A 25366-nucleotide genomic window follows, 5' to 3' on the forward strand; every position below is an offset into this window, starting at 1 on the left:
GTTGGTTAGGTGTGTGGTACTGTTTCCTCTGATCCTAGGTATGCGTCATGTTTACCTATATTATAAAAACATCTTTGTTTCATTGAAAGGTGGGTTTGTAAAGGTGTTAAGAAATTATATGTCCTTGTTCAGGGTAGGCATCATTTAAACTTGTGCATGAGTGCTTTGTTCCATCTGTTTCTTGCATGCTTTACTGTATTTAAGAAAGGCTGTGTGCTGACAGTTTCTTGGCCTGGAGATAAAAGGTGCTGCATACCCAGGTTTGATACACTGATGGAAAATTGTCTCCACGATGTATAACACTGCTGTGATTATTTCTAGCCATTACCATTGGTTTCATTTTACAACCATTCACATTATGTAATTTGATGCTCATTTAATTTAATGAGAGGATGCTGCAGACTTATTTATGACTCGGCAAGACAACCTGTACTCTTTGGCCACCTCTGTTATCCTTGCTGAAGGAGGAAAAGTGTGTTTCTTAGAGAACATGTTACAACATCTTTAATACCTTTATATCCAGGTTTCCCAGATTGCCGCAGACAGGAGGGTGACTTGCCTGGGGTGTAGATTATACTGGAATGGCAGCAGAAGTTTAACTTTTTTTTTTTTTTTTTTCCCCTTGAACTGTTTATTAGCCTTTTGTGGTAAGGTTATCAGGAGGTATTGATGGACTTTTCCTTTTGTTACAGATGGAATTTTATGACTTGCTGGATTCTAAATAGGACGAGGAGATGTGTCTGATAAGGTAAGAGAGGGTAAGATAAACATGTTCTTATACAAAAAGTTTCAGTGTTTTGCTGTTTGGGTTGAAGATGACAGTTTCTTTCCCTGACAGAACCCTGCAAATAATAGAGAGATTTATTTTTAAGTTGCATGTGCTTCTGATCCTCAGAGCAGAGACCATCTCTGTTCTGTTCAGCTTCTGTCCCAGTCCTTTTTCCTGGTGAACTGATGTACTAAGTCCAGAAGACACAAACGCATGCCTTTCCAGGCATGGAGGTTAGAAAGATTGTTCATACTTATCTTACTATTTTAGAGCTTTTTATAAAGTAAGAGATGAGGTAAAGAGGGGTTTTTTTAGTTCAGTTTTGAGACAAGCCCACTTCCCCCCCGACATTTGAAAAGTAAAAAGATCTGTGCTTTAAAACTTTTTTCCTGTTGCAGTATTTTTTAATTTGCACTGCTTTTATTAGGACAGAACGTATATGAGTAGAAAACCTCTTAAGTTTGAGTCTGAAATGAGTGTTTGAAATGAGCATTTGCTGTCACTAATGCACTGAAGGAAGGTATAGGCTTGCTGATTTTTTTTATTATTATTTTTTATTAATAGCAGTGTTTTTAAAAGGCAGTGTTTAGTTTTTTTTTTCTTTTGGTTTCTGGTTCAGAGGCTTCCACTGGTAGTGAGGAGTTAGATGTCTTTAAAACTCTTAGGTGTTGGGACAACTGTATTCAAACAAGACACAGCCAAACACAGTAGTAGTATTACATAGGATTGTCAGTCTTCCAACCTATGATCTGCCCTGTGACTGTCCAGCTCATTAACTTACATGTTTAATTTTGTCTCCTCTGTCTTCCTGAGTGCTGTGTCATTTACAGGCCTCAAAAATCCCCCATGTTCTTTTTGGCTGTTGGTTGGAAAATGTAGTGGAAACAGCTACACGTCATTATGTGTAGGATTACCAGGATTAAATGACTTCTTTCTTGGATTGAGAGATTTAGTTCTTGTAGACAGTCTTGGGATATTTTTCTCTTCCCCTCCCCTCCCCCTTTAAGTTCTGTTTGCTAAGTAGAGCCACCCTTTGGAGCGTGGCTGCCCAAGCAAGAACTGAAAATTTTGAATGGCTCTTGGCACTGTGTGGAGCATGCATGCATCAAAGGCTTGCTTGATGCTTAGGTTTTTTTGTGAGTGTTGGGCATTTTGTCCATTTGGACTATCCTTTTTCATGCCACTGTTGAATCATGTGAGGAATATTTTATTTAAAGGCTTACTCTCTACCCAAACGTGGTCTTGTGTGTGTATAGTTGGTGAAATAGCTCTTCAGGTGAGAGGTCTTGCAGTCTGCAGTACTATTACACAAAGCACTTTGCATGCATACCTCATTTGTTATGTAAACGAGCTTCTTCACTTGCACGTGTTCAAACCAGTCTACCTATGCTCCAAGAATGAGTAATTAAAATTGCTTTCAAGACTTCTTAGAGCGTGTTCAGCCCGACCTGCACTGGCACCCCTCTGTGCACAGGCGGTTCAGCTGCTGTCCCATCGCACGCTGGCCACGGGCATCGCTGCGGCCGGAGGCCCTGCGGTACCCACCGCAGCATCGCTGCTGGCGTGCCTGTGCTCTCGTTGAAAAGCAGCATGGCCAGGATGGGATAGGGCTGTTTTTTCTAGCAGATTCAGTTGAGTGAAAAGTGTATTTGTCTGGTGTCAGTGTGGTGCTGGGGACTTTAGGTGTGCATGTGGGCCAGTGTTTTAGTCATACTTATTCAGCTGCTAGTGTTTTCCTAAGATGCTACTCCTTGCGTACTATATGTATATTATATAGCATATAAATCTGATATTACTTAATTTTAAGTACTGTTCCTTGTGAAGCAGATACTGATAATAGAGTGCTGTAACATGGGCAGCTCTTGTGGCACAACAGCTGGATGCTGTTGTACCGTCTCTCCCAGGGCGAGCTTGCTCTCCCCTCGTAAAACAACCATCAAGGAGGCTCTGTTTCTAGCAGGTTCTGCAGCTTGAGGCCACGACACCTTCTCTCGCCGCAGCTTTATTGCCAGCCCCAGGCATGTACAAATTGTGAGCCAGATCCATAGCAATTGCAGGACTGGCTTTAAAATGAGATTCTAGGAAGAAGAAGTAGCACTTTCCACTGGCTCTCATCTTTTGCCTCTAGAAGAAAACGTCCTGTCCTCATTTTGTGTGGTACCTCCTCGTGGCTGAAATGAATCCCCAGCTATGAGTGTGTGTCACTCTCCTTCCTCTGAGGGGCTTTGTTTATCGCTTCCCCAGCAGCCTGGGCTGGAGAAATGCCATCATCTCACTCCCAGTCCTCCTGTGTCACAAGAAGCACCTGACCTGGTTGTGCTCCTTCTCAAGGCCGAAGTTGTCAGGTGTCCCTCATTCTTTCAACTACCCCTTACTACTATGGCATCAGTGTTATTTTATTCAAAAACATTTATTTTTTTAACCTTCTGCTCCCTTTCTGCATTCTTTCTCCCCATTTGCATCTGGGTTTCTATCCTTCCAGACAGGCATCTGGATCCTGCCTCACATGTGCCCTCAGGTTCTGTCTGTGTTTTCCCTTGGTTGCTTACAATTTTCATGGATATTTCCTGACCCCTTCCCTGCTGTTTCTTCTTCTGGGGAAGTATTCTGAAGCATTCCTGTGTTTCTTGTTGCTGTTGCAATTAAAGGGGTTGCTATCTTTTAGTCCCATTTAAAGCAATGAGAGATGGTCCAGTCTGTCCAGGGAGTAATCTTGCTTTAATCCTAGCCATGGTGACTTCCTTGTAACGGCTGGCTTTTGGCATCCATCCTTTTGATTGCGTGACGAGGCTGAATAATAATAAAAAAAAGAATAATAGCTCTTTTAATATGCCTGAAGCCTAATAATGATGAAATTATGAGACTTGGCAAGCTTTCAGCTGCGTTGATAGGTGCCAGACCTCTCACCCAATATTTTCTTTTCCTTCCCCTGTATTTCCCTGTGCCTTTATCTTACTTCCTTCCAAGGAACCTGGGGCCCTTATGAACTGCAAGTCAAGTTTCACATGAGGTCTGCCCGATAGCTCAAGTCATAAATATAAAATCATTCTATAAGGCCTAATCTATTTTCAGAGGTTTGTTTATGAGATAAGGATTACTTTGATCACTGAAATAGCATTGTGTCATTTTTGGAAGGAAATGACTAGGAAGTAACTGTTATCAAGCCTATTTTCACCTGCCATTAGCTTGGACCTGAGGAATTGCAGCTCCAAGGTCACTTGCCTTAACAGTTCCAAATTAGGTTGCCAATTATTGATTATCTGAAAAACTGTCGGTTGATGTATATTCTGTTATTAATAGCTGTTAATACACTTTGGCAATCTGTTTTGCAAACATTTTCTTGTTGTTCTTTTTTAATGAGTCTTGGCAGTGAAAACCCTGGTTTAACACATGCAGAACTACAGTAACTCATTGAAGTATTTGTGGGGTTTGCATTTTTGGTGTGTTTTTGTTTTTTACTGGGAGTAACACTTGATTTTGATAAGACCAAATTGAGGTAAAGTCCAGGAATGATTTCTTTTTAAACTGGCACATTGTGGATTCTTCTCGTGTTAGTGCATATCAGTGCAATACTCTTGTATCACTGCTAGATGAGTTTTAATAACTTCCTTTGATGTTGCCTATGAATATTTTTGTCTCCACAGAAGTCATCTTAGAAAAACTTCCAAAATAAGAAAGCTAATTCAAATAAAACAGTAACAGGTAATTTGAGTTTCTTTTCTTGTATTAATAAGCTGTTTTGTCACAATAGGAGGAAAGTACCTGGAAAGCACAGGGAGGAAAAATGGGAAATCTCTCATGCATAAGGAAAAGCCTCTTGATAACAAAGTTTGGAGGGGGGTGGGAAATACCTACATAAATGTAGACATCAAGGTAAATGCTTTTCCCTTTTCTTTTTCTTCCAGAAAATTTGAATATTTGCACAATCTGATGTTGCAAGTTGTAAATGCTTAACACTTCTAAAAGAATAAATTACTTCAGTGCCTGAATGTGTAGATAACTTGTCAGCTTCAAAGGATCAAGTGAGTTGGAAGGAATGTCTGGATAACTCGGTATAGGCAGGTACCAAGCAGAATATAGGAAGCAGGGGAATACATTCAACTCATACGGCAGAGGCCTAGATATAAGTTTACATTTAAGATTAATCATGTTATGAAAAGCAAGTTTCTGTGGTTCTGCTTTTAATGTAAAAGTACAATACTCACTTCCCCCTCCCCATTGCTGTCGTGCTGGGTTTCCCAAGCTGCTTGTTGTAAGAATTGTGCTACTTCTATAAAAATTGAGATGGAAAATAAACCGATTTAATGCTTTTCAAACTACCTTTACAAAAAAGGCCACCTTTCACTGTAGAATATCCTCAATGTGAGCCGGCCGGTTCTTTAAGATGTAAGTAGCTTTGCACTCTTTGACTAAGCAGTTAAGAGAAACTGAAATCAGTACTGTAAAATGCACATTAAAGCTGTAGGGCTAAAATGGAAAGAGATGTTTCAGCTCTTGCTTGGGAAGTGAACTGATCTGAAGTTCCCCTCGGAGTACACAAAGCACAAACAAGACCGGGTGTAGTTTAGCATTGCAGTCTGGGATGCGTGTTGCCCATTGTTCACCCCACCCCACTTAGTGAGCCAATGCTCACAGGTACTCTACCTGGCAAAAACTACTAGTTTTGACTTCTCCCATAGGGTTATTTTTCTGACCCAAGTTCTCTGAGCTCCAACAGGCACGCAGGCACGAGGGAAGTGCCAGGGCAGACACTCGGTGTTGTGGCTGCCCCTTTGGGGTGGTCACCCACCAGAGCAGGTCTGCGGGGTGACATCACTGCTGCTGCTCATCATGGACTGGATGCACCCTTCATTCTTCCTTTTCTGATGGTGGTGGCGTGACTGGAGCTTGTAGGCGTGGTGCAAGGCGCAGGTGACCCTCCACCTGGCAAGTGCACAGGGTACCAGCTCTGTGGCTGCAGGGCAGCCGCCAATTTCAGTGTTTGAAAATGGCCCTGGCAGCCAGGAACTTCTAACTGCAGCTCTGCTAATGACTAGTGTTGTGGTTTTGGGCAACTCCCCTGGTTGTCTTTGAGTCAGCTCCCCTGTCAGTAAAAAGGGGATGATCCTCCTTTGTAACTTACTGTTGAAATGATTAATGGTTGTGCTTTAGAGGTCAAGGTCCGTCCATGTAATGTTGCCATTGGTATGGAGAGGCCTCTCGGCTTTTGCTGAGAAACCTTGACTCCAAAAACACAACTGGTTGTGGGGACTTGTTTGGCTTTTTTTTTTTTTCCTCCTGTTAACTTATGAAACAGATCAGATTGACTCTCAGTACTGAAGTGTTAACCACCACTACCAACCATTTCAATCTTGGCCCCCTCTCCTCACCTATTCCTTCTTCGCTGCAACTCCCTTCTTGACTGTCCACTTCTCATATCAAACCTTTCCTAAACTAATTCAAGACAGGGTGCCAGACAGAGTTAAAAGGGAAATTTGAGGTAGAAGGTGAAATCCTAGCAGTGAGGCTGAGGGTTTGCCACTGGTGTAGCAAGATAGAGACATGTTCTGCTTTTTTCTCTGAAACCCACTCTGTGTGGAGGCTGTGCAGTTTCCAGGCTCTGGCTTGGTTGCCAACCTGAGATGTGCCAGTAACGTGCTGGGTTTTTTTATACAAAAAAAAAAGTCTAAAAATAATATCGGGGGGAGCCCAGTAACTGAGAAGTTGAAAACTTCACATATGTCATTAAACTTAACTTAAAAGCCACTAGATATTTAAATTAAAGGAAAATATTAGTTAAGGTACCCAGACAAGACTCGGAGAATGGCAGGAGCTTGTTTGCTGTTGATCTTATGCAAAAAATGTGCTCTTTGGTTCATGATCGACCTCCAGCTGCTGCTGGTAACTTCCTGCTCCTGTTGAACAAATGAGCTGATGTTAAGGAGCTGAGGGCTTTTGGGTCGTGGGGTTGTATGGGGCAGGCAGCTGTCCGTGTTCCTGCTGGGTGGGTGCCTGTCTGCAGCCCAAGAAGCAAAGCCAACTGTAACTCGTTTCCTCTTCTGATTGTCCTCTTGGTGCTCAGTCAGTGTGCCTTGAAATTACAGGGACTACTCATGACTTGTGGGCTTCATAAACACCACGGAATGGGCTTTATAGTTTTAGAAAACATATATCATATGAAATATATTCATAGACTTCTGTTCTCAGAATAAGCCTTTGGTATCTGTTCATTCTGTCTTACTAGTGCAGACCATGAACTCTCACTTGGTAATTTCTACAGTCCGTAATCTCTGTTGTTACATTAGAGATGCCCGTTCCTGACTCTAAATGACAGGAGGAGACATGTCCCAGTTGTAAATTACAGTAATTTCGCCCCAGGAGAATTTTAGGCAATTCTGTTCTGTGCTATAGAAATTCTTAAATGTTTTTGTGGTTGTGGTATGTATGTGGTAGTACTGCATTTTTTTTTTTGTTTCTTTTTATCCATGGAGGGACGTAATATAGTACATCGTCCAGGCATTTTTGTTTAATGCAAGTTGCTATGAGTTCAAAAGTGTGGAGAGGAAGAGCTCTATCGTAAGCTCTGGTGCTCAGGTCTGCCATGAGTGATTCTACTTGGAAACCACTTCATGTTAGCCACATAAAAATTTGAGTCTCCAATTAACATTACCTAGAGCAGCAGAGTGGTGGATCACAGTCTGTCCCAGAGCTCTGAGAACATCTTGGATACCCTGAACTGAGGCTGTGGAGAATATTCTGATAGTGCCTAGAGAGCAGCTAGTGCTTCTGAAGAGATGTGCTCCAAGAGCCATACTGGTTGGAGTTACCTAAATGCATATTAGGTATTATAATAGGTCTGCATTTCTGAATAGATAGCATTGCTGCGAAGTGGGGAAGATGTAAATGCCAGAGGAATTTTACAGGGTTTTAGTCAGCTGGATAAGATAGAAAGTGGTTCTTGAGGATACTGCAGTTTGCAAGCTGGCTGTCGGTGAGTTTCTGAGCATGCTATGCATCATATCAGTCAACTGTAATTATGTACAGTCAGACAGAGGAAGTGGATTCTGAACTCTTCAGAACTTTTTCCTCTGCTCAGCAGCATCTTTTTGGGGCCTAGTTTTGGCTAATGTATTCTTTATCTTCTGAGTAAATTTTGGTAGAGACATTTAGCCATTTTGTCAGTAAGTCACTGATAACCATTATCCTCTTTGATAAGCAAAATACGCAGACTTTTTAAACTCTATATAAGGTGTATTTTCTGAATCTTTAGCTGTTCTTGTGGTATTTTCTTTTCTGAAATGAATAGACCAGAAATGCATGTTGCCCTTGCTGTTACTGTTCTTTAGATAATGCTCTCCCTCCCTCCCTTGCCTTATACAAAATAGTGTTCTTATCCATCCAGAGGCTACATTTCCTTGCTTAGCTGCACGTTTGTGCAGGAAGTTTAGCGTCTAGATTGTGTCTGCCATGACCTCCAGTCTTTTTAACAGGATCGTTGCCTTTCCAAATGCAATTCCCCAAGGGTAACTCCCAGTTCTTTTTATATTCTTGGGAGTTTGTAACTTAGTGTTATTGCTGTATTAAAACCAGCTGTTCAGATAAACTACACCCAGCAAAAAATCCACTTTACCAGAAAGTAACCTGATTCGGTTTTTGCTTACTGTTGCTCCAGGTTTCATGTTCTGTGCAGGTGACAAGAAGTGATTTCATATTTTCTTTCAGATCCCTGGTAATGGCAATGGACAGCATCCCAACAGGCCCCCAAAACATCAGAGGGAAAATATGAGAGGAAGTGGGGTACTTGGTATCATTAGAGATAACACTGACAGGAATTTGAATCCCTAAATTGAACTTCTTGTACTTTGCAGTTTGAGTTTGTGTGAACATAATTACAGCTTTGAATTCTTTCTTCTAAATATTGCATGTATGTGGGGGAGTAGATGTTTTGTTTTTGCTAAGTAGCATTTTCTAGACAATTGTATTTGTACCACTTGTGTTCTTTTCTGAAGGTAAAAGTTAATGTCGATACTTTTTTTTTTTTTGGTCTTGTTCTTATATGAGGTTAAGTACCAGATAGTTGCACATTTACCATCAACTAATAGTCAGAAGGTACAGTCTCGCAAAGAACTTGGCTAAAACTAAATGAATAGCTTTCAATTTCCTGTGGGTGGGTTTTTTGTGTGTGTGTGTGCACTGCTTACCAATAAGGAATAGAGCAACTTCCCTTTTCTGAGAAGCTATGTTGCTAGCTTTTATACTGTTGAAGTAATTTTGTTAAACAAGAGGAAGAAAAAAAATTTCATAAATTGTCCAAAGGAATTTGTCTACAAAGTGTGCCAACAGGGTTGGGTCTGTTTTTCCTCCTCCATTTTATCAGGAGGAAAAAAACTTACTGCTTTAGTACTTCATTAGCCTTTTGCTTTCACATTGCTGAGCCTTAACAGTATATTGTTTTCATTATTTATTGTAACAGTTGCCTGTGAGTATGGTATTTGAACATACTTCTTAGAGATGAAAAATGTCAAGACCTGTACTTCTGTAGGGGCGATGTACACAGCCTCATTTTACGCATCTCACTCTGCCTGTTTCAAAACTTTTTCCTCTGCTCAGCAGCATCTTTTTGGGGCCTAGTTTAGGCTAATGTATTCTTTATCTTCTGAGTAAATTTTGGTAGAGACATTTAGCCATTTTGTCAGTAAGTCACTGATAACCATTATCCTCTTTGATAAGCAAAATACGCAGACTTTTTAAACTCTATATAAGGTGTATTTTCTGAATCTTTAGCTGTTCTTGTGGTATTTTCTTTTCTGAAATGAATAGACCAGAAATGCATGTTGCCCTTGCTGTTACTGTTCAAGTAATCTGCTTCGGGCAGCGTGGGAAGCCTGTGGGGACTGGAGTAATGGTGTCCTCCCACCAAAGCCATCTTCTGATGGTCAGGGAACACTTCGTTTGCTCTGTCTGTTGTAGACTCAGGTGAATTTTACCTTCAATAAATACTACTGGTGTCACTTTGATCCTGTGCGTTACTAGTTAGAAAACTAGTGTTATTCTAATGATGGCATGCATTTTCTTACACAAAGGAAAAGTGTACGCTCTTTGGCCCTTATCTTGGTCTGTGCTGTTAAAAACAGACAGGCAAAGGAGTAGACTTGACCGTGTCCCACTTAAACTTTCTCTGGATTTCTTGAACAGACAACTTGAAAGAAAAATCATCTCCTGTCCCTTTCCTCTCTGCTTTCTTCAGCTGGCTTGCAGCTTAAAATATCGTCCCCTTCTCTAGCTTTAAGGAGGGGATGATGATGAATTCTTCACTAGAAGCATACTCTGACGTTGAACAAGGTACAGCATCAGTCCCTGTAACAAAACTCTAGCTGAAGTAGAGCTTTTTGAGACAATGCTAGAAGGATATCCAACAAGCTTTTAGTGATTGAAAGACACGAAAAATATGCATGAGATGCACCTGTGTAGCTTGCTGTGTAACTTTTTCCTTTGGTGATTTTTTGGATGGGCCGTGCTGCCTAGAAGACTTCCCATTTCTATGAAGAGAGGCTGTTAATGCAGGCACCCCTCAACAGCTCTTTATCTCTACCAACTGATACACGCGAGCGCCATGCGTTGCTTACTCAGAGAGACCAGCTGTTGTTCCTCAGTTCTGGTTTGAGGATTGGAGCCAGATGAGGGTGTGTTCTTGTTTTTCCAGTTTCCAGACATGGTGCAAAGGAACGGAAGGGATGGGATGGCATGCTCAGAGTACCCTAGTGAAGGCTGGAGTCTTGAGATGCTTTGTGGCTCTGACTACTTGACACAAAAGGAGGCACAAACGTTTGTTTAATTTAGATTTCAGCAGGCACTTAAGGGCTCTCTGTAGGATAACGTGAAGTTTTGACATTGGTTTCTGGTGAGACGTTATTGCCTGAGGTTTGATTAAAAGTAGCAATGGCCACTGTTCAGAGAAAACCATAGCTAACTGTGGTTAATGACAGTGTATTCTCTTGGGTTGTTAAAGTACTTCTATTAAAACAAGAAAGAGGGCTGTGTGTCCAGATGTAATTTTGATGGATCCTGGTGCAAGCATCAAAACAAGTAATGCTCTGGAAGCTCTAGTGAGTCACGTACAGTTAGGAGCTCCTGCGCTGTCTGTCATGCAAGGCAAGTTCACATTTGCTTAGCCGGCCGCCTTTTCGTGCGGGAATTTGGTTTTCACTACTGGCTGAATTTGAAATTCTTCCCTTTCATTTTCAGATGTTGCTGTACTACTAATTGCTTGTCCTCTTCCATATATGTTTATATTTACTACTTATTAAAGAAATACACTTTAATGTAATTGTATAATAGTATCTGAAGAATAGTTGAAGGGGTAGGGACACTGACCTTCTGTGTTCTTTCTCTCCCTTTTAAAACAAATTGAGGCTGATGTGATACCATACTAGCACTCTCGCATATACAGGGAAGCTCTTTCTGAAGACCAGACCCTGAGAATATTCTTTGCATTTGGAAGGGGTTAACAGTAGCTTTTCACGTTCAGCCAGTGTGGTTGGTATCTGGGATGTAGGAACAAAGCCATGCAGGTTGTTGTTGGTGAGAATGTTAAATAGTTTCCTTAGCAGGTGATGAACTTCTTCCTTAATGATTTAATTACTTAATCTCAGGAGATCCTTGGGGAAAAAAAAATACCTGGGAATTTCTCCCAGAGACTTATATAGGTGTGGTAATAGAGGAAGGAAGGGATGACTTCTTTGGAACATAGATGTGGGGCAGGAAGCACCGGAGCAAGCATTGGCCAGAAATGCTGAAATAAAGAATGGATTTGGAAGGTGGGACATGAGTTCTGGTGGTTAGCCCAACAGCAAGTCGCTTTAGCTGACTGTACCTCTGAGTTTCCATCTGTGTCAGATGAATTATGTGTCTCAGAAGTACTGTGAAGGTGCTAAATTAATGCTTTCAGTGGAAGATCACAGGATGCTTTGAATAAAGCTTTACAAAGTGCACAGTGTTCTTACTATTAATACCAAATAGTTTGTGTGTATCTCTTAAATGACAAGGAAAATGAAATGTGCCAGATTTGTGAAGCTAGAGGAATGTTCGCTCGTTACTCTGAAAGAGCTGGGAAGTACAGATGGAAAAGGGAGGATTGAAGTCTAGGTATGGAGGAAAAAAATCCCATGGACTGTCATCATGGATGTGGTTTTGAAATCCTTCATCTTCTTGCCTCGTGTGTGTAAATCAGCTTTGTAGGTGGCTGAGCATTTCTGAGCAGGTCAAGAGGGAAGAGAGTGTTCACCAATGCAGGGTAACGCACAGCAGAGGAAGCAGCTGCTCAAGCTCTTTATTTGAAGAAAACGTGACAAACCAGGAACTGCTATAATCCTGTTCTTAAATAGGAAATACATTCAACCACAAAAGCAAGTGCAGAGCTAAGTGACTGGCTGGAACCTTTATTAGAAATCTGAAGTTACAAGAAACAGTCTCTCGGCCTACTTTTGCTGTTTGGATCATACTTCAAAAGCTGCAAAAAAGGCCAATGTGCAGCCTGCCAGCAGAATAACAATTAGCAGCATTTTGAGCTCTGTGTCCACAGTAGGATTTTCCTTTGAAGGGATGCCTTTATCTGCTCTGCTCGGCGTCACTGAGATGCAGGCACTCTTCATAGTGGGGAGGGGATCTTTGCTGTCCTGGCCGAGCTGTCCCAGCTTCGGGGAGTCTCTGTCTGCCTTGCCCGGGCTCTGCTTCTCTGCCACAGGCTTGATGGGGGCTTACAAAAATTGCTTTGTTCGCTTGAAGCCAGCTCACAGAGAATGGGAAAGATTGATGTAGTCTCAGATGGCTGGAGCTTCTTGCTGTATTTTGGTTATTTTGGTTGGTAACAGTGAGGTGTGAACTTCCTGTGGGCAGGTGAGAAGTGAAAGCCCTTGGGGTACTAGCACACTCAGACATGAAGAAACTGCCACCCTTTAACTTTGTGATGGAGGTCAAAACCCAGGAAAAAAAAAAAAAAACAACCCAGCACCTAAACCCCTTTTACTCAGAGAAATGAGCCCTCAGCTTGGCTGTTTAGGCACTTCTGATGGACAAGTTGGCCATACTTTGTTAGCTCTGACCAATGAAACACTTGCTTTTTAAATGAGCTCTAGTACATATGTTCTTAGCTAATCAGGTAAATATCCTAGGGAAGGCTTTGTGGGGAGGGCTTTGTGGCTAGCCATTAGTTCTGTTGTTGAACTAGGCTTCAATAAATGGCTGCGTTGCTTTTGCTTAAGGAATGCTAACCTGAGGAGGTGTGTTGAAACTTCTTTGACCTTTGTTAAGAAGTTCAAGCTCTATTAAACTTTAGCCTAGTAAAAGAACGCCTTTAGGTCTGCATTAGTGTTTCCATCCCTTAAATAAATCCATGTGAGGAAACCAGTGCTGGGTACTTGGGTCTGGCAACTAGACCCCTGCTTTTCAAGACAGTCATCTCATCACGGCTGTAACATCAACTAGCATCCAGCTCTGTTGTGACGAGACTCTTCTGCCCCTGCTCCTCTGTATGCATGCTACTTTTCCAGGACACCATTGCAATGCTGGTGCTGTTTCTCTAAAAGATGAAATTATCTTGCTCTGGAAGAGCAAAAGCAGTACAACTAATTTGGTACCTTTTTCTATAAATATTACTGCTGTTTAATAACGATAGGAATTCTCCTTTTGAGCTGAAAGCACGAGAAGCACTATGTTACGGTGAGTTGTTTTGACTCAACTTTAACCATAGGGGTTTTTTTTTTAGTAGTCATTAAATACTTTATATGAAAAAAAACCCCAAAAACATTTATGTATTGGAAGAATGAGTATCTGATATGACAGCATAGAGCAAAAGTTTATTATGCATATACAGCTGAAATAAGTTAACTTGTTTAAACTGTATTGTAGACACAATGCTCCTGCATTTGAAAAAGTTTCATGACTCCATATAACCATATCAACATGTTTCCATAGTTAATTTCCAGCCTGCAATTGTATTATCTTTTGTCTAATGGAACATCATCATATTAAGTAAACTAATAACCATAATGTTCATGTTGCTGATGCTTTATTAGATACTATATTACAAAAAAAAAAATAAAATCAACAAACCAAAACAACAAACCGCAATCTTGCATTTACTTAACCAGGATATGTTTTAACTCCTGAAGCTTTTCTGTGAAGAGGGAGGGAAGTGAAGGTTACATCTAAAAATACTGTATCCAGTGCTCAGAATGGACCAGCATACAGCAGTATGCTATGCTGCTGCTTGCGAGGACATCACATATGCACCTAGAGCTCTTCAGCACTTTTCTGCAGAGGAGCACATTTTATGCTGGGTCTTCAGTCACATTTATGTATGTCTACGTATATGAAGCAAATACAGAAATAATGGCAGCGGGTATAAGTGGCTGATGAGGTGATGTGATCATTTGGAAAGCGAAGGGAGAAGCAACTACGAGCCTTTAGTTGGTAGAACTGAGATAATTTTGAGATCACTGATAATTACACTGAACAAAGTTATTTCTTCTGAAATTTCAAAATGCCACCAGAATCAGGGGTGTGGCAAATAATGGCATGTCCTTTGTCCCACAGAGGATTAATTTCCTTTTGGTATGGACTTACTTGAATAGTATGAATGTTGGCACAGACCAGTCCACCTCCGCCTACCATGCAGAGGGAAGGGCTTACTACATGCTAGAGAGCAGTTTACATTGGAAGGGAGCTGGGGTGATGGTAAAAAGCTAACAAAATACAGAGTCCTTGCAGTGCTGCTAGGATATGGATACAGTCTTTGGATGCAAAATTCAAGCGTCGTGTAGGAGTAATAGTATTTTGCGAGTGTATGATGACGGCACAGGATCATTACTGGAATGTGGAGTGCAGTTCTTATGTGCCTGCTTTAGAAAAAAATGCTTTACAAGGTGGTGGTGGGGAAGCTTTAGAGAGCTGAGAGATTGATTACAGTTGGAAAACCTGTTTTACTGTTAGATTATTATTTTTCTCTTAATAAAAAGCCTAGCATGCTTACTTTAAGTCAAGTGGCTGAGTTGTATTTAGCAAATATCTATAGAGGAAAGTAAGTACAAAGCTCCTCAGTTTAGTAGGAGGAGGTGTAATGAGATTGAGTATCTGAAAGTTGAAACCACATGAATCTGGGCTAGTTGTAACACACAAATTATTAAATAGGATAAATTACTCACTGAAACAACTCCCTTTAGACGTGATGGATTCTTGATCACTTGCTTGTGAGTTAAACTGTTTTTAGCAAAGGAGTTTATTGCTGAGTGTATATATGTTCTGGACTTTTAACAAGTACTGTATCTGCATGTAGGTCTGTGCACACCTTGGGTAGAAGGTCAGGCAGGTGATCACAATGGTCTGTTCTGCTTTCCGGGTCTGTGGGAGGTGGGTGGAGACCGCCTGATGCTGTGAAAGGGTGTACCAGCCAAGTCTGGTGTTCATGTGCATATTTATTGCCGGTACCATCTCTAGTAGGCTGGTGAAGTTTTCTGTTTTATTATTTCTTTCCTGTCTTTGACATATCTGCTGGGTTTTGAGTCATGAATCAAAAGAGAGAAAACAGAATTGAAGTCCTGCCTGCCTATCCATGTGGAGAGGGGCATCTGTGGTTAGAGCAGGGAGAGTTCTGAGGGGCTTTTGTTGGGTTTTTTTCAGTAGCTGGGGGTTGGGGGTTTTGTTATGCTTTTTTTAATTATTATTGTTTTTTATTAGAAAGATGAAAGGAGTCAGGCAAATGCAGCTTTGCATCCATGCAGGTATCCTGATGGAGTGAAGAATGGTACAAATAGAATAGAGAGGAAAATGATCACAAGTTTTATGCAGTTTTTGCTTGATCTTTTGGGAAATAGGAGAATTTGCATGGGTCGTGGAAAATTAAAAGCTAACACACTAGGGACCTGCCACTGCTAGGTAGATTTTCCAGATTCATTCCATATCAGTAGCAACTGGACTTCTTTTTTTTTTCTCTGGTTACTGTTTGCTTACTTAATGTAAAACAAAGTTGGTTATAATCTCATTTAAAATGGAGGGATGTTTCCATTGCTGTGTCAAACTCCTGGCACTCTTTTTTGCAATAAGCATTGCCCTGTGTTTCTGCAGAGACGGTGGTCACTCTAGCTGAGTTTCTTGCCCGCCTCTGCATTTGCCTCGCGAGGTCAGAGCGGAGGACACAAAGTAGGGCTGGGTCCACTGCCCAGGTGCAGCAGTGTTGCACAAGTGGGCAATTTGATACTATTTACAGAGCCAGCAAGAAAATTCATATGTGCAATTCAATGTCTTAAAAACAAACAAATTGCACTTCTCGTCCCCACAATGGCAATGCTCGTGTGGAAGTCTACCTAAATTGTGTTGGTGGGGAGACTTTTTGTGGAGAACGGAGTGTTGTATTTCTGTGAAAATCCAGTGTACTTGTTGCGTTTGCAATGTTGTGGCAGAACTCTGTTTCACTGAGTACAGGGAGCTCCGTGAGGATGGCAGAGAAATGCCGTTGCCTTCACTTCTGACGTGTATTGAGTGTGAATTATTTATGGAGTGTTCTGTAGTATATTTGTAAATAATGAATTCTTTATGGCAGGACATCTGTGTCTGTGGATCCTGTATCACAGAAATGGTTTTCTAAGTACACTTTATGATAAACGTGTATATCCCTTTTCCCAGGCTGCCCTGTAATAAATTACTTTTGTATTCTTGCTATACCTGTTATCCATTTTGGTGCTGACTCTTAAATGATACATAGACAGATAACATATGTAAAATTTTGTGCTGTGTGTTGTGAGTTGATGTGGTGTTAAGTTCATTTTCTAATAAGAAGTAGGTATCTTTATATGTAAGCATTCTGATTTTTGTGCAGTGTAAAAATCAGGTTACTGGAAGACTTAGCTGTCATATAAATTAAGTTTGCTTCTAACTTTCCTGAGGAGTAATAATTTTTGTAAGCAGATACTTTTTTTTTTTTTTTTAATTTTCTTTTAAATAGTAAGAACTAGCGTTTGGTTTTGCCGCTGGTTTGTGGAGGTAATGAAAATGGTAACAGTAGTGTGCAGTTCAGAATGGTCATACAAGAAATGTGGAATGATTGCCCAGTTCAGCCCAGTACGTGACTTTGGGGCTAACCTCTTCCCTTGCTTGTCTGTGCAGTTCGAGTAGGACTTGCTTGAAGGCTTGATTGTGGGACCCTCCTTCAGTGCATTCCTTAACAGGACCTTAGCAGAACTTCCCCAGCTGGTGGCACAGGAGGAGCTGCCACCTTGGGGAACTGCAGATTGGGGTCCCGCTGGTGGCTGGCTGAAGGGGTTGACCTTAGTTGTGCTGACCGACCCACTTGCACGGCTGTGCACTAAAACAAGCCACTGAAAAGATCAACAGTTGGAAAAATGGTCTTTCCATGAGGAAAAGGCTGGTTTGTCACCCAGCCCATTTCATTAACCTGTCTTTTCATCTGGTCCATGGCTGGATCCTGCTAGCTCAGAGGGGGCAGCAGGCTGGGGTCGAGGCTGAGAGCCCTGTGGGGCAGACTGGCAGCAGGGCCCTGGGCAAGGTGGGGGGCTGGTTGACCTGGGTGCTGGCCAGCATGGTCTGGAGGCATGTTTGGAGCAACTGCAGAGGGAGCAGCACCGTTACCATCTCATCCACATTTGCTGAGCCACTGTGATGTGTTGGCTACAGTGCCACGTGAATGAGGAATGTGCCAAGAGAGGGAAAAATGCTTTAGTTTTGGTATGCTAAAGAAAACAAAGGAATGCTGTATGCTCCTTTTGCAAAGAGGGTGGGGGAGTCTTCCATTAAATTACCTCCTGCGTACCCTCCCTCACCGGGAGCAGTGTGTCAGCCTGGTCCTCTGCCGTCCTCCCCTCTCCTGCCTGCCACTTCTCTTTCCTTCCCCACCCCCTCCCCATAATTACTCTCAGGAACTTACCAGTTTTGCAGCTACTGTACTAGCATAAGCTTTTTTTAATACCCTCAAAAAGAGAGAGAAGTTAATGCCGGGTGCCCGCCTGCCCCTGGCGGCTGCGGCAGTTGCCTAGCAGCCGGGAGGCACCGGGGGGAGCAGCTCGCCCCTCCTTGGATCGGCTGCTGATAGAAATGAGAAGACAGTTATTACTGGTTAGGTTCGTTAACAACAATTTTTCACACACACACCCCCCTTCTTCTTTCTCCCCGTCTCTCCCGCACGCACATACAGACGCACACTTACCTGCCTCTGCTCAGCAGTTCCTCACGAGCTGTGAGATGGAGTCATCTGCGTTCGCAACCCTCGCTGCTCACGGCCTCGTGTGAATTAACGCAGTAACCGTCGCAGGCAACTGTGAGGGCTTAGTCCGCAGTGTCGCAGACATACTGCATAGACGTTTTAACATCTCTTGGAAGAGTGGGGTTGGTTAGGTGCTTCAGCTGACGAGGTCGTGGTTTTGCACATTGGCCTCTTACTTAAGTTTTCTGTTTTTAGTTGCAGGATGCTTGGTGCTTCTTACCTCTCTTCCTCGCAGGCTCGTGACAGAGGAGCTGTGCTCAATCTTCCTGCGGTAGCTGGAGAAATCTCCAGCTTTCAGCCCAAGTTGTGCCCTCATCTGTTACCAGGACTGGTAGAAAAGAATGCCTGCCCCTGCTTTGGCCACGGTGCAGGGTGGCTGAGAACTGGATGGAGGGTGGGCTGTGACTGGGGAGGCTGGGGTATGTCGGATTCCTCTGAGGCTGTCCAGGGGAACAAAAACACCCCAGAAACGCAGTGGGTGGCCAAGGATAATGGTGTCCGTTAAACTGCCACAGTGGCTTCGGTGCACGTGAGGGTTGGAGGCACGGGTCTCTGAAAGAGAGTGGGTGCCAGCATGTCATTTGCGGAACTTCAGCTTGTTCCAGAGGGGTTTCTGTGAACTTGAGCTGGAGAAGAAGGGATTAAGAATTGCCTCTAAGCCCTGGTGTATCCAATTAACTAGATCACTGCTTATCTCACCACGGCTGTAAGTGCCAGTGTAATGTACTGTTTTGGAGCAGGGACTGTCCTCGAAGAGATACAGCTGGGAAGTGTCCGGTGCAGTGGGATCCCTACTTGGTCCTTTCTGCTCTAAGGATGTGTATTTCTGATGGGCATCTCTGATTTCAGAGGAAGTGTATGATGCAAACAGAGAAGCTGCTGCCTGTAACAGTCACACATGAGCCAGTTTCATGTGTCATTATACTCTTCATTTTAATGCAGATTCCTAGATAGCCGTGAACCTAGAGTCAGAGGAATGAGCACATGATTTATATGAAGAAATATCGTGGGTAGTGCTTGGATTTTCTTTTTAAAAGGCTAATTGTGTTAATTTGCTTGAGACACAATTATCTCAATGGGATTGATTTGTTTAATTAACTTGGGATGCCTGCAGGTTAAATAGTGAGTATAAATAGAAGGACAGTGGGGAATGCATCACTAATGTTTGTATTGCAGAAGGATTGACTCATATGTAAATGAAGTGCTGCAAGCCTGCCAGGCTAACCTAGTTCTGGGGTGGTTTCTAGATACAAAAAAAATCTCTCATGCTGTCATGCATAACAAGGGGCTCATACACTCAGGAATAAGTTGGTGAAGAGTGTACACTAATGGCAAAAATATCTTGATCCTGTTGTAAATACCTTGCATATGAGCACTCTTGTGAACACTGTGAAGGGATGGTGTCTGAAGGATGTGGTTTGTGCTGGACCACTGCGATGCCACTGGCCTGATGCAACCAGCAGCTTCTTCAGTGTGTCAGCCCTCTTGTGAGAAATGAGTGCAGTTTCTTGTTCCAAACATAGCAAAAATCGTTTCTGAACAGAGCACGCAACTACCCTGTATCTAGCATCCTTAGGCTGAAGCCTCCTAACAAAGCTGTGTATGTTCCGTTGTTCCTGGCTTCCTCTGCTTTTCTGTGTGGACATACCACTCTGCACTTCTGCAGACGATTAGGTATCTTAATGGACCAGTTCTGCAACCTGCCTGTGTGTACTTTGCCTACTGTTGGCAAGGGCCGTACCTGATACTTCAACATATCCTTTGTCCTAAGGTGGACAGTTGTGTTCAAGTCTCAAAGGGAAAATTCTGAGCCTTTTCTGTTAGTTCAGTCCTGTGTCATGAAAATATTACATCCTGCAAATATAGAGAGGACAGGTGAGTGTTTCTGATCTTTCCCCTACCTAAAGTAAATTACTTGTCGTCATGAGCTATATAAAACTGTAGTCTTTATCTGAACCTTTGAGGTCTTCGTCATAGATTGTGGCAAAATATTGCACAAACTGAGCACTGAATAAAAACAAAATAAAAAAAGAACAACAGAGCACTGCCACAGAACCAAACCAACTAAACAAACACACATTTCCTTTTAGCAGCTTTAAGCGTGTTGCTCTTTAAGAAATGTCCTTGCTTCTGCATGAGTTATAGGAGCACTGTAGTCTTTTTTTACAGTTCTTTTTTTATGTCCTTGATAATTTATCCATCTCCTGTTTGTGTGGTTGCTTCAGAATTCTCTGTCTCTTTTGTACAGAAATCTGTCTTTGTCCTGAATTATTCTTGTCCCCATTTTCTGAACCTTTTACTATATCTGCTATCTCAAGAAGAGATCAGATAAGAGCTGAACACAGCGCTGTGATGGAGAACATGCTTCTGATTTATGCTGTGGCACAACAGTTGTTGGTCTTATCCTTTAGATAATCATGTGAATGCATTCGACTTCAAAATGGAAAAAAAAAATATTTCTAAGTTGTATCTTTGCATATCTAGCCATGTTTTTCATTTACTTGCTGAAGACTTGACTCAAATACTGAGTTGCTCCATAACTGTTAAACCCAACAATCAGTTCTGAGTGCTTCACATTTTTCATTTAAATGCACTTTGCTTTTTATTGATCTGCAGTGGATTTTGTTTGCCCCTTGGCCTGGCCTTACATGGTTCATCTGGAATTCTTTCCAGTCTTCGCTGGTTTTGGCCAACTGTAAATAATTTTGTCATCTGTGGATTTTTTTGCTGCTGAGGTTCTTGGGGGATGGGGAGGGGAGAGGACGTGTTGCCTTTGTGTCTTTGCAGTTCATTGAAGAATATATGAAACACTGCTATCCCGATATAGGGCTGAGGGCATCCCTCCCTTGATCTTTTTTTTCTTTTTGCTTTATTGAAAGCTGCTTGTTTTGTTACCATGTATTTTTTTTCTGTCTGCTGCTTTCTAATCTGCATAAATGCCCTCCATAATAAACCTCAATTTTCTTAGTATTGTAAAAAGGATTTTGTCAAATGTTGTTTGTAAGTCCAGTTCCCAGCCTTTTTTGGTTTGTCAACATAACTGTGGATTTGAAATACTTGAACAGTGAAGAGGAAAGTACAGAAGTGTGTATCTGTTGGAGAAACTAGGCTGGGAAAATTGTATCCTGTCAGAAATATTTGAATTAAGCGCGCCAAGCCTGTAGCTCTTCCACCTTCAGGACACTGTTGTTCTAGCCTTTGTTTGCATTGCTCCTTGTTACATCCTAACCCTTGTTTAGGATCAGACAGTTTTGAATGCAGAGAATTGTTTCAGACTATTTCCAGTGATTGTCCTGCCTTATTTGTCTACCTGAAGGAGAGGTGTGGTTTGGGTTTATTGAGAGGAGGATATGGTTCTCGTAGCAGGTCCCTGAGCTCTTCCACCCCTGCCTCCTGCTGAAAAGATTCCCTTTCTGTACCTGTCACTTGAAGCCAAGACATCTATATGTGTTTTAGACTGCTTATGAAAGTATTGGAGCCCTCAAGTAATGTCGTACTGCTTCCACCTTGCAGTCAGCCTGCCGAGTGCTGCTGCTCTGTTCGTGACATAGAGGCTTCAGCCCTCCTGGTGTTTAACATAGGTGGTGGTTTGCCCTGGCTTGTAGATGCATGTCTCTCTGCTGCCTGAAAAGTGAGGTTTACCAGGCCTTTGACTAGAACTAAGTTTACCAAGTGATGCCAGCTTACCTTTTCTGAGTAAATACTACAAAGGCGAGTGGTAGGGAGCCTTTGTGACTCGCAGCAGTGACCTCCCAACATCTGTGGTTGTTAGAGGGGCCTGAGTGCTGTTCACCTGTTCTGGTTGGCGTAAGATGGCAATACCTGAGCGTGATTTGAGCTCCGTTGAAGGAAACATTGCAAAGAAAATTTCTTAAAGTTTCTTTGAAGCTCAGGAGTTAAAGAATAGCAACTTTTCTTCCCAAGACACAATTCCTGACCCAGTCATGTAGATTTCACTTCATTGATGTAAACCAATTTTGGTTCTGCCTTAAAACCACTCTGGGAAAAGGCCCTTGTACTAGGCTTCAGTTTTGTTTGTGTGGGGTTTTTTTAAAATCTGTTACAGTATTGAAGTATTAAATAACTTAATACTGCAGGAGTTTATTCTTTCCAGTCTGTGGCTTTCCCTGAGAAAGAGTGAATACCGCCGCCTCAGAGGCACTTTGAGAATGATGTTACAGAGACGCGCAGGGATGCACACCTCCCCAAACAGCTGTGAGTTCAGCTTTGAAAGTCTGGAGTGGTGAGGGGGTAAGGTTGTGGAGATACACTACGCTGGTCTGACTGGAGACAAACATTTTGTGTTTAACTTCAGAAATCATGAATTACCAGACTTTTGTAATGTACTTATTTTACATGTTCAAAAGTGTAACGCAGGTGTATTAAAAATGTATTTTTCCAGTGCGTGTTACTTCTAAAATACAAATGCCTCGCACAGAAAAGATGCAGCATGCCTTTCTACAAAATTACAGGAAAGTTTCTTCCAGACTCCATGGGATGGTTAACTAGGGCAGTTCTGTTTGTTCCTTCATATTATCTTGAATCGGGAAAACATGGCACTGTGGTTGGTGCATTTAATGGCCTTGCAGATTTCTCGAAGGTAGGTTCACATATCTGTACTGTAGATTATAGTAGATTAGCATAGGCCAGGTAAGGAAAACTGCTTGAGACACACATTAGGTGCTTCAGAGGAAGTGAAATGAAAGAGAAATTGTGGTTTTTCCACTTGGAGTGGGCCCTTACAGAAATGCAAACTGAGTAATGCAGCTGGATGGAGAAGCAGGCTGCATGTGCTGCAAGGGCTGCCTGGGACAAGGCAGTGCCAGTATGACAAACGGCAAAGGGGCTGGAGATGGGCTCTGGAGTACCCAGATTCAAATTCTGGGATTAATTTTTAAAAGTCTTCCAGGACAATGTTGTGAAACTGTCAGGAACCATCACGTATGTGAAAGAAAAACTAGAAAAGACATCAGGTAGAGAAAAACTGTCAAGAGAACAAGGATGGCCTGGAAAAGGCTGAAGCGAAACGATTTTGGGTTTAGATATGACAAAGGCTATATGTTGCTGCACTTGAAGCCATGCAAAGCCCCAACTGTCTTTTTACTGCAGAAATGCTTTTATTTTTTCTTTTTTTTTTCCTCTGGTATTTTAGAAAGCCATATTTCAAATAAATTTGAATTTGGCTTGCTTTAGTCTTTATATTGTTGACATTGAGTTACCTACTTACTGGATACATGCTTGTCATGCAGGCCATCTAAGGTGCCACCAAGGGATGGTATCCTTGAAGGACGTTTTCCATATGGTCCTAAAAATAATCCATTCTGAAGTGGAATATGTATTTCTCTGTATTACTTTATAAGATTTAAATATTTTTTTTTTCCCCCTGTTACTTTCACTGAAGTGCAGAAAATTGGTTACTGAAAGACTGAGTAACAAATTGAATTTGTGCATGTTTTAAGTAACTTTCCACATTGAGTCTCTTGAGATTTTTATCTCTGTATCTGCAGAAATGTTAGTGAAATTCATCTTGGCCCAAGATTTTACCAGGGCAAAATCTCAAATGTCTGCATTCATTCTCTTCGTCCTCTTCTCCAGTTCCACACCAAGTTGTGCTGCTTCTCCCTTCCCTTGGCTGTCCTTCCCAGTGCTGCTTGCCCAGATGGGTTTTGGCTTGGGGTGCACAGGTACATCAGCTTCTGTCAGCCAGCTGCTGTGCTCCTGTGTGTGTGCATGGTTTTCTGTTTGCCATAAAACAACTTGTTTATCATGGCTGGTGTGTAGAGACTGGAGAAGCTTCTTAGCACTACATAATATTCTGTGTGAGGGGAGGTGGTTACAGTTAGGAATAACTAGTTCATAAAGTAGGACGAAGCTGTTTTTACAGGAAAACTTGCTCTATTTTGCATCTGTTTCTTTTGAGTGATGAGTGGAAAAAAGTCATGATTTTTGCTCTTAATTCTGTGAATTCCTGTAACGGTCACAAAAAAATGTGACTAGAATTTGCAAGATTATTGAAGATTATGCAATGGTCCCATATCTGTGAGCAGTTCGGGGAAAGAAGTCACTGCTACTTGTACTGTCACTTAAACATGACATGAGAGAGAGACACTTCCCCCCTCCTTCCTGCCTCCTTTTATGTTCTTTGCAACGTGAATACACTAACATCTATTTGAAGGTTATTTTTGTCACCTAGGCCTTCTCCTTCACATCTACCTCGGAAGCAATGCATGCATCAGAGCCGCATGTGTTTGTTTAATCTAAGGAAGAGCAAAACCCTTTCAGATGACTGCAAAAGCAGGAACAATTGTTTGCTTGAGAAAGATGATGGCCTGCATTTGTTTATCTCACCTTTAAGGTGTTTTGTAATCGCTATTTCCCAGATTGAAAAGATAATTTCCTAGGAGATAATAGTTATTAGATGCAAATATGGTGTGAATTATACTCACATTAGTCACCTTGTGCTACAACAAAGGAAGAGAAAGAAAATGGATAGTAGTCCTTGTTCTGCAGGGTGAGGGCCCTACAGTTGCCCAGAGGCAAATAAACAAAATGGATAGATACAATAGAGTAGAAATTCACCACCACCACCCCCCCGCCCGCCTCAGCTCCACCACTTCTGGTTTTGCATAGATGTGATGGAACTGTTGTTTTGGAGTGTTAAATAATATACATACTTACATAAGAACAAGCTCTATCCCTTTTTTGTGGGAGTGGTACTGTGTGTTAGGATTATTTTATTATTTTTTTTTTCTTCCAGACACACAACAGCAGCTTTAAGGGCTGCTGAGATTCTTGCAAAATTTCTTCCTTATGATGCCGTCCAGTGGAAAAGGCCAGCTGCTCAGTGGCGTGTATGTGCTGTAGGAGGTGCAGCTTGGGCATTTGCTATATGCTGTTCGGCTTTTGCTACCACGGTGGTCTAATAGCACATTCGGCGCTTTGGTATGTTCAGTGGTCATTCTGATTTAGGTGGTTCTCAGGGGTGGTTTGGTGTGGGTGGGCAGCTCTACGTGTTTGGAGGGTTTTCAGCTGGGTGCGTGGGTGGATTTGGTGTGTTTGGGTATTAAATACAATTCCAGAGGTGGCACTCTTATGGTTCTCCAGCGTATTAGCAGGAAAGTATTGGATCTTTGCTGTTTGCCTTGCAGAAAGTTTTCCCTGCTCTGTGTGTTATACCATCGCACCTACCTCATCACAGCCTGCTTTCTCGTAACCTTGTCTTCGTTAGCGATGCATTGTAGCCTAGCTACAAGCCAAATGATGCCTGGTCCCTGAAAAGCTGATACTGGCTAGTTATGAAAAAGGTTTAACTGAACTTATTGCTGTTGCAGTTTATGATATAAACT

At 42.0% G+C, this 25366-nt stretch overlaps 1 protein-coding gene across 10 annotated transcripts in view; it reads left to right on the forward strand.

Annotated features, from left to right (window-relative positions):
• TRERF1 (transcriptional regulating factor 1) overlaps positions 1-25366 on the forward strand; it is a 100775-nt gene that overhangs the window by 28356 nt on the left and 47053 nt on the right. For 8 of the 10 annotated variants that reach the window (XM_037405720.1, XM_037405721.1, XM_037405724.1 and 5 more), the window contains one exon: positions 693-748. The gene's annotated coding sequence lies outside the window, so the exon portion shown is untranslated. Of the gene's footprint in view, positions 1-692; positions 749-4413; positions 4472-25366 lie in introns of all 10 variants that reach the window. The other 2 variants (XM_037405723.1, XM_037405719.1) reach the window with 1 other exon arrangement.

Source organism: Falco rusticolus, chromosome 12 (assembly GCF_015220075.1).
Source record: "Falco rusticolus isolate bFalRus1 chromosome 12, bFalRus1.pri, whole genome shotgun sequence".
In the NCBI taxonomy this organism is placed as follows: domain Eukaryota; kingdom Metazoa; phylum Chordata; class Aves; order Falconiformes; family Falconidae; genus Falco; species Falco rusticolus.